The 7,014-nt window shown below is 33.3% G+C and overlaps 2 non-coding genes across 2 annotated transcripts; both read left to right on the plus strand.

The window, feature by feature from the left end:
* Positions 1-4,945: 4,945 nt before the first annotated feature.
* LOC131593857 (small nucleolar RNA snoR100) lies at positions 4,946-5,053 on the plus strand. The gene has a single exon (XR_009281234.1). It is a non-coding gene; the product is annotated as a small nucleolar RNA snoR100 (small nucleolar RNA).
* Positions 5,054-5,077: 24 nt separating this feature from the next.
* LOC131593876 (small nucleolar RNA snoR117) lies at positions 5,078-5,166 on the plus strand. Its single transcript, XR_009281252.1, has one exon. It is a non-coding gene; the product is annotated as a small nucleolar RNA snoR117 (small nucleolar RNA).
* Positions 5,167-7,014: the final 1,848 nt, after the last annotated feature.

Genomic DNA, 7,014 nt, shown 5'->3' on the forward strand with positions numbered 1-7,014 from the left:
ATTCCCTTCTGCAGTGTCTTGATTCCTTGAACTCCCCGTTCCTCAATCGTTACACTCAGCCGAATCCTCAATGAACGCCTCTTGATAAAAACCCCCAAGAACCACCCGTCGTGGAGGACAAAACCCGCAGATTTTATTCACCAACAAACCCCACAAACCTTCACCCACTAGGAATCTTCAATTCCGTTCCATGGACGTTATCGAACTCATCACTAACCCGCAACGCAAGAATGATTATGTGTAATTGTGTTGGAGATGATGAAGAACGAAGATGAGAAGCGTTTGTGTATCTTTCAGTCGTTGGTGTTGCTTGAATAATTACCCTTGTACAATATATATGATTGCATAACAGTTAGAAACAAGAAAAACTGATTTTTGAACTTTCTTGATCAGTTAGGTCGACCACTTGTAGTGCTTAGGTCGACCTAACAGAGCTTGCAGAATTTTGCTCCCAGTTAGGTCGACCTGTTGAAGGAGTAGGTCGACCAGAATCCTCTTCTGATGCATTCTGGGGACATTTTCACAGATTAGGTCGACCTAGTTGATGTGTAGGTCGACCTAACAGGCTGGTATGTAGAATTCATCAATTTAGGTCGACCTAAATGATGTGTGAGTCGACCTAGCAGGGACATATGAGTTTTTCTCCATTTTAGGTCGACCTGGGTTGATGGTAGGTCGACCTAACTGCTGTTTTTCTGCATTCTTCTTGTTTTGCTTGTGTTGAGGCAACCTATAAACACATACACATAATGGGTTGACTTATGAGTGATCAATGCTTGCTTTTCTTTAAGTTTTCTGCTTCAGTCTTGTTGTTTGAATGCTTATTTGAGTTTGCCATGAATCAAAAACATCTTTGAGTGTAATCTTGTATTCACAGTATTTCACCTCCATTAGTATCAATCCTATTTGTATGAAACTCAATCTTACTTACATTTCTGTTGGGCAACATTCTATTTCTTATTTCTTTGTTACCATTACAAATATTGATCACCACACTCTATTGCTTAGTTGGTTGTTACCATTAGAAGTATTGGTTCATCATCATCATCACCACTATCATCATTATCATCATTATCGTCTTATTTTGGCGATTTGACTTCATCTTCATGTGATTACACAACCCACTGATCCACCGTAACGTCATCGTTTAAAATGTTTTTTCTTCTTCCCCGTTACAGATTCTTCTTGAGGAAAATCCTAATTATAACTCATATTTCTCTATTTATGTTACATATGAACACCCTCTTTAAATTCTTTAAGTTGCACCTTTTCTTCTTGCAACAATTGATGTATGTCTCCTTAACTTTTCTTCATCACACTCTTTATCTTGATAAGCTAATGTTATATGTTGAGCCATAAAATTAAAAAGGGGAAAATGAAACCTAAAAAAATGATTGATGAAATTGCAAATATGTTACAGATTCTCACACTGGCTTACATTAAATCTTTTAAAGTTAGTTTGTTTTAAATAAAAAGTAGTCTCTCCACTCTCCTTATTGTCTCGCTCACGATCTAAAATCCTTTTTTTTTGTTAAGAGTCGGCTATAACAGCGTATACATACTCAAATGGGTGGGTAAGTAAAATAAAAATAAGAGAGAGAGAGAGAGAGAGAGAGAGAGAGAGAGAGAATGAGAGAAAGAAAGGTAAATGGGTTGCAGTGAGTAATATAAAACAGAGATATGAGATTCAAAACAATGCATCATTTCACCAAAAGAAAAACAAATATGAATTTTTGTTAGTTTCTGTTTCATTGAGGAATCATAAATGAGTTGAGAAATGGTGATGACATGGGGTCAAGCTTTCAGATGCGGTGGAATGGAGGGACCTACAAGGTTAGCACTTCAATGCTCAAACCAGTATGTGAAGAAGAAGAGTAAAGTAAAATTGAATTTAAAACTTGTTACTTTGATTTGGCGCCTTTTCTCTATGTAGAGATATTGAAATAATGAACTCGTTATTTGTTAGGAGTGAATTATGTAACATCCTAAAACCCCGACTCTTAAATTAAAAGAATTGAGCACTTATTTTAGTATGTTACTCAAACAAAACATCCATATTATTTTCAAATACATTCAAAAACTCGCAGTGAAACTCAATAAATAACACATACTTCAATTTATGTCTTCAAATAGGAATAGTTAATTAAAATAACATAATCCAAACAATAATGCGGACAATTAAGCGACTCATTCCAGATGTTACAAATCATATAAATAATCCAACTAGAGAACGAGAAAGAAAAAAAAAGTGAAGAGAGATTCATAATACTCTTCCAACTCATTGCAACACTTACTCCTCTTGAGTATTTGTACAACATTATACATAATAACATAAAACATGTGTATATTAGCCCCACTTACTTTACTTCATAAATGATCTAAATATATTTTTCATTATTCCTAACTTTCCCTTAACTTTTGGACTCTTACTCATTGCCACACTAATTTCTCTAAAATTTGAATTCTACTCCATAATCCACTAGTTATATTATATTATATTTATTTAATTATTATTCTATTATTATAATCATTAAATTCCAATAATTAAAAGTAAGCACCCAAATATTTAAAAGTAATATCAAAATTAGGGGTGACAAAATGGGCCGCTTGTCCCGCCCCACTTTAAGCCCGTAAAAAAAACGGGACGATTAAGTCCGCCAATAGGAAATAGACATAAAATTTAGCTGGCCTGTCAAGGTGACGGATTGACGGAAATAGACATAAAATCATGAAAAATTGGAATTACTAGAATTAACTAAAAAGAGCGGACTTAGATGGGGGATGATGTAACTTGGAGTATTGCTTCGGATAGTGGGTTTTCCGTTTCTTCTTGTTATGAGCCCTATGCTGGTTAACACATTCTGTTTTGTCCTTTAAATAGGAATGCTGTTGCTTTAGGCTTGGTGTGGAAAGTGGAGGTTATTGAGAATCAAGTGTGAGGAAGAAGTTCCACATTGGTTAGGAGAAAGAAGTCTCACATTGGTCAGAAAAGGGAAGAATGAACACTTTATAAGTGAGAGAATCCACACACCTATTACCTTAAGGTTTTAGGTGGACAAGTGATGTGTCTCTCACAAAGTGTGTCCCAAGTAAACATGCTCCCTCGTTGACCCTCTGAGTTGCCCCCAACAATGCTATCAGAGCCTTTGGTTCGAGAAAGGGACCGACTTACTTGTAGTTGAAGAAAGTCAACGGATACAAGTGAATATGGAAGAGAAAGCTTTCACATGAAGGAGAGCATTGTATAGGCTCATACTTAAGGGGGGGTGTTGAGAATCAAGTGTGAGGAAGAATTCTGATATTGGTTAGGAGGAAGAAGTCTCACATTGGTTAGAAAATGGAAGAATGAACACTTTATAAGTGAGAGAACTCACACACCTATTACCTTAAGGTTTTAGGTGGACAAGTGATGTGTCTCTCACAAAGTGTGTCCCAAGTAAACATGCTCCCTCATTAACCCTCCGAGTTGCCCCCAACAGAAGTGCCTTTCAAAATTAAGGCGTCTGGGTGAAGACTTTTTGTGAATAGACTTCTGACTAAGGATTTACTTTTGTATAGAGGCATAGCTTTGTCTTTAGATAATGCTAAGTGTGTTTTTTGTGGTATTGATCCGGAAAGTCGATATCACTTTTTTTCAAGTGCAAAGTGGTGAATGTTGTTTGGAGGGAGGTAGTTAATTGGATCGAAAAACCGGTAGGTGGATCGGAGGAAGAGTGTTTATTGTGTTTCATGGATTGGTTTTCCTTTTGTAAAAAAAAGAAGGTTAAAGAAGGAAAAGTAAGTGTTGTGTGGTTAGCTATTTTGTGGATTATTTGGTTATCTAGGAATGGTATATGCTTCCGAAACGAAGTTTGGAAAATTAGGTGTTGCGTGATTAGCTATTTTGTGGATTATTTGGTTATCTAGGAATGATATATGCTTCCGGAAAGAAGATTGGAAAATTAGGTGTTGTGTGATTAGCTATTTTGTGGATTATTTGGTTATCTAGGAATGGGATATGTTTCCGAAACGAAGTTTGAAATGTGAATAATACGGTTTGGAGTATCAAATCTTTGATTTGGAAGTGAACTTTAATTGGAGAAATTACTCACATCATTTGTAGCTTTTAAAAGAATGTTAAAGACTATGATAAAAAAAAGTTAAAGATCCTTTGTTATTTCTTTTGTAACTCTAATTGGTTTGTAATTTCTCTTGTTTATTTGTCGGGTTTTTTCTCGTTTTACTGTGTATTCAAATTTTAAAAACTCTAAATTCTTTAATTTATATCATCTTGCTTAAGAAAACATATAGTATTATTTTAACTTTAAATATTATTTTTAATTTTTAACTAAATAATATGTCAAATATTATTTAGTTAGAGTCAAAATGTAATTGTTATGTCATTGCCACATCTGTAAAAAATTAATAGACCATTAATCTCAAAAATTATAAAATAGAGTTCTAAAGTAAAAAATCAAAAGTTAAAACCATTAAAGTAAAATTAAAAAACCAAAAGTGTAGGAAAATATTTAATACTACTACTTAAACCCTTGGAGATGTTTTCAACAACAAAAAAAAACGGTGAAAAGGTGTGACGGGAACAACTCAGAGGTGAGAGTGTGAAAAAAGGGTGGTGCAAGTAGTATATTATTTTTCATTGGGCCAAATTATCTAAGGTCCAAACCGAGAAAACCAGTAGCCCAAACTTGAGTTTTGACCCTTTCAATCGGTAAACCCTAGAACGTTCTCTTCCTTATATAAATACATCGTTGCAAGGCTATGGTTAACTCAAACCCACTAGCTTCTTTGCAAGCAACCGCGTGTTTTGTTACGCCTAATTTCAATTTATCTTTCTCTATTCTTGTTGTTGTTTAATTTTTTTTGCATATATTGATATTATGATTGTGTTGATAATTCACTGTCTTTCATGGATGCGTGCACAATAAGCCGATGGTCTGGATCTAGAAAATGATGGAACCATGGTAGTGTGCACGCAAATTGATCTTGTGAGGTCCGCATGTCTGCTCTCTCTGATTCCTGACTTGATTTGAGGGCCTGGTAACGACCTACATTTTTATTTCTTACTATTTTTCAATTTTGCCTGTGATGTATGAATATTTGTCCGTACCATCTGAGAGTTCTTTTAGACTTCTCTGATCGATACACCAATTCTTTAATCTGAGGCTTTTTTTTACAGCATTTAGGCAACAATTTAGAGTCTCTGATTTGCTTATTCTATAGCGATTTCAGTGCTGTACGTTGCCGATACTAATTGGAACTGAAGTTTTTATGCATATGTCATTTTAGGCTTATGCGTTCAGATCTTCCTACAATTCTTATTTCTTCAAATCAGTTTGAATTTTATTCGTTGTTTTATTATATAATCAATCAGGAACGAGATTTAACTTGGATATTTTTTGTTCTTAGAATTGAAATCTTATATTTTATAATAATGATAACTTTTATCAATTTAAATGTTAATTTTCTCTGCACCATTTCATCGTCATTACCAAAGTCTTTGTCTGAGATTTAGATTTTGGAGGAGAGGAGAGAAAATGGGGAAAGAGTTAAATGAAAATAATAGAATTTATGGAGAAGAATTAAATGAAACTAATAGAATTTGGATAGGCAAAATATGTTAAAAAACTAGTATATATTTTTTAATAAAGTTTTTTTTCAATCTGTATTCCTCTCCTTTTAAACGAACCTTAAAAGGTTATTCAGAATAATGTCAAGGATGTTAAAACAAAATTTGATGTATTCACCTAAAATGCAAGGGAAACTATGGGTGTGTTTGGATTGGCGGTGGGGAGAATTGATTCTAGCAGAATTGAGTTTGATAGAATTGATTCTAACAGAATTGATTTTAGCAGAATTGATTTATGTTTGGATATATTTATGTAAAAGTGAGTTGAACAATAAATTTCAGTGTAAAAATTACCTAGAATCAATTCTAAAGGCAGAATTAAAATTGTAGCTTCAAGTAGAATCAATTCTGGAGTTAGAATCAATTCTACTTTTGTCTAACCAAACATATTAAAATCACCCAAACATGCACTATGTAAAATTGATATGTTTGGTTAGACAAAAGTAGGATTGATATGTTTGGATTTACTAACCAAACATGCACTATGTAAAGTGTGAGAGAGATACAATCCTATGCTGACCGTTCAGGCTAGTAAAATTGATATTTACAGATCATTTTTACTGATGCAAAAAAACCAAAGTTTTGATGATTTCACTTTATACCAAATTGGTGAAGGAATTGGGTGATAAACTATGTGAGACAAAAAAAAAAGTAGAAAAACTATGCGGGACGAAAGCAGATTTACGCATAGACTTGGGTTCTAATCTAAGGGTGTGTTTGATTGGCGGTGGACAGAATTGATTCTAGAAGAATTGAGTTTAGTAGAATTGATTTCAACAGAATTGAGTTTAGAATAATTGATTTATGTTTGGATACAATAATATAGAAGTGATTGTCATCAATTAATGTTGTTTGGATAGTTTTAACAAAAGTCATTTTGAATTAAATAATTACCAAAATGGTAATAGATTCTAATCTATTTTAATATATAAAAATGAATTACCACCAATTTCCCTTAATTACCCTAATGACAAACAATTAAACATGGTTTTGCATACCCCTGAGCGTAATTTTACATCTAATCATGATTACATTCCAATAATTTATTTAATGCAAAACTTCTGTATTGGAATATGTAAAAACCTGCACTACGTTCTATACTGTTATTGCATTGGAACATACATATTCTCACTCCCATCTAAACCTATTTAATTTCCTTTAACCTTAATTAATCAAAATATATCTTCTTATTGGACACTGTGCAGATATTTTCCAAGCATTTGAATTTTTATTGGAATAAGTATTATATCATATTTCAATAAAACTTGACTTTACGAATTCCAAGCATTTCCAAATAAATAAGCAACAACATCAAATTTTCTATCCAAACATTCACATGCTAAAAAAAACTCTACCCTAAAACCAAAAATCCTCTCTTCTCTATACTC

This window comes from Vicia villosa, linkage group LG3, assembly GCF_029867415.1.
Source record: "Vicia villosa cultivar HV-30 ecotype Madison, WI linkage group LG3, Vvil1.0, whole genome shotgun sequence".
Lineage (NCBI taxonomy): Eukaryota > Viridiplantae > Streptophyta > Magnoliopsida > Fabales > Fabaceae > Vicia > Vicia villosa.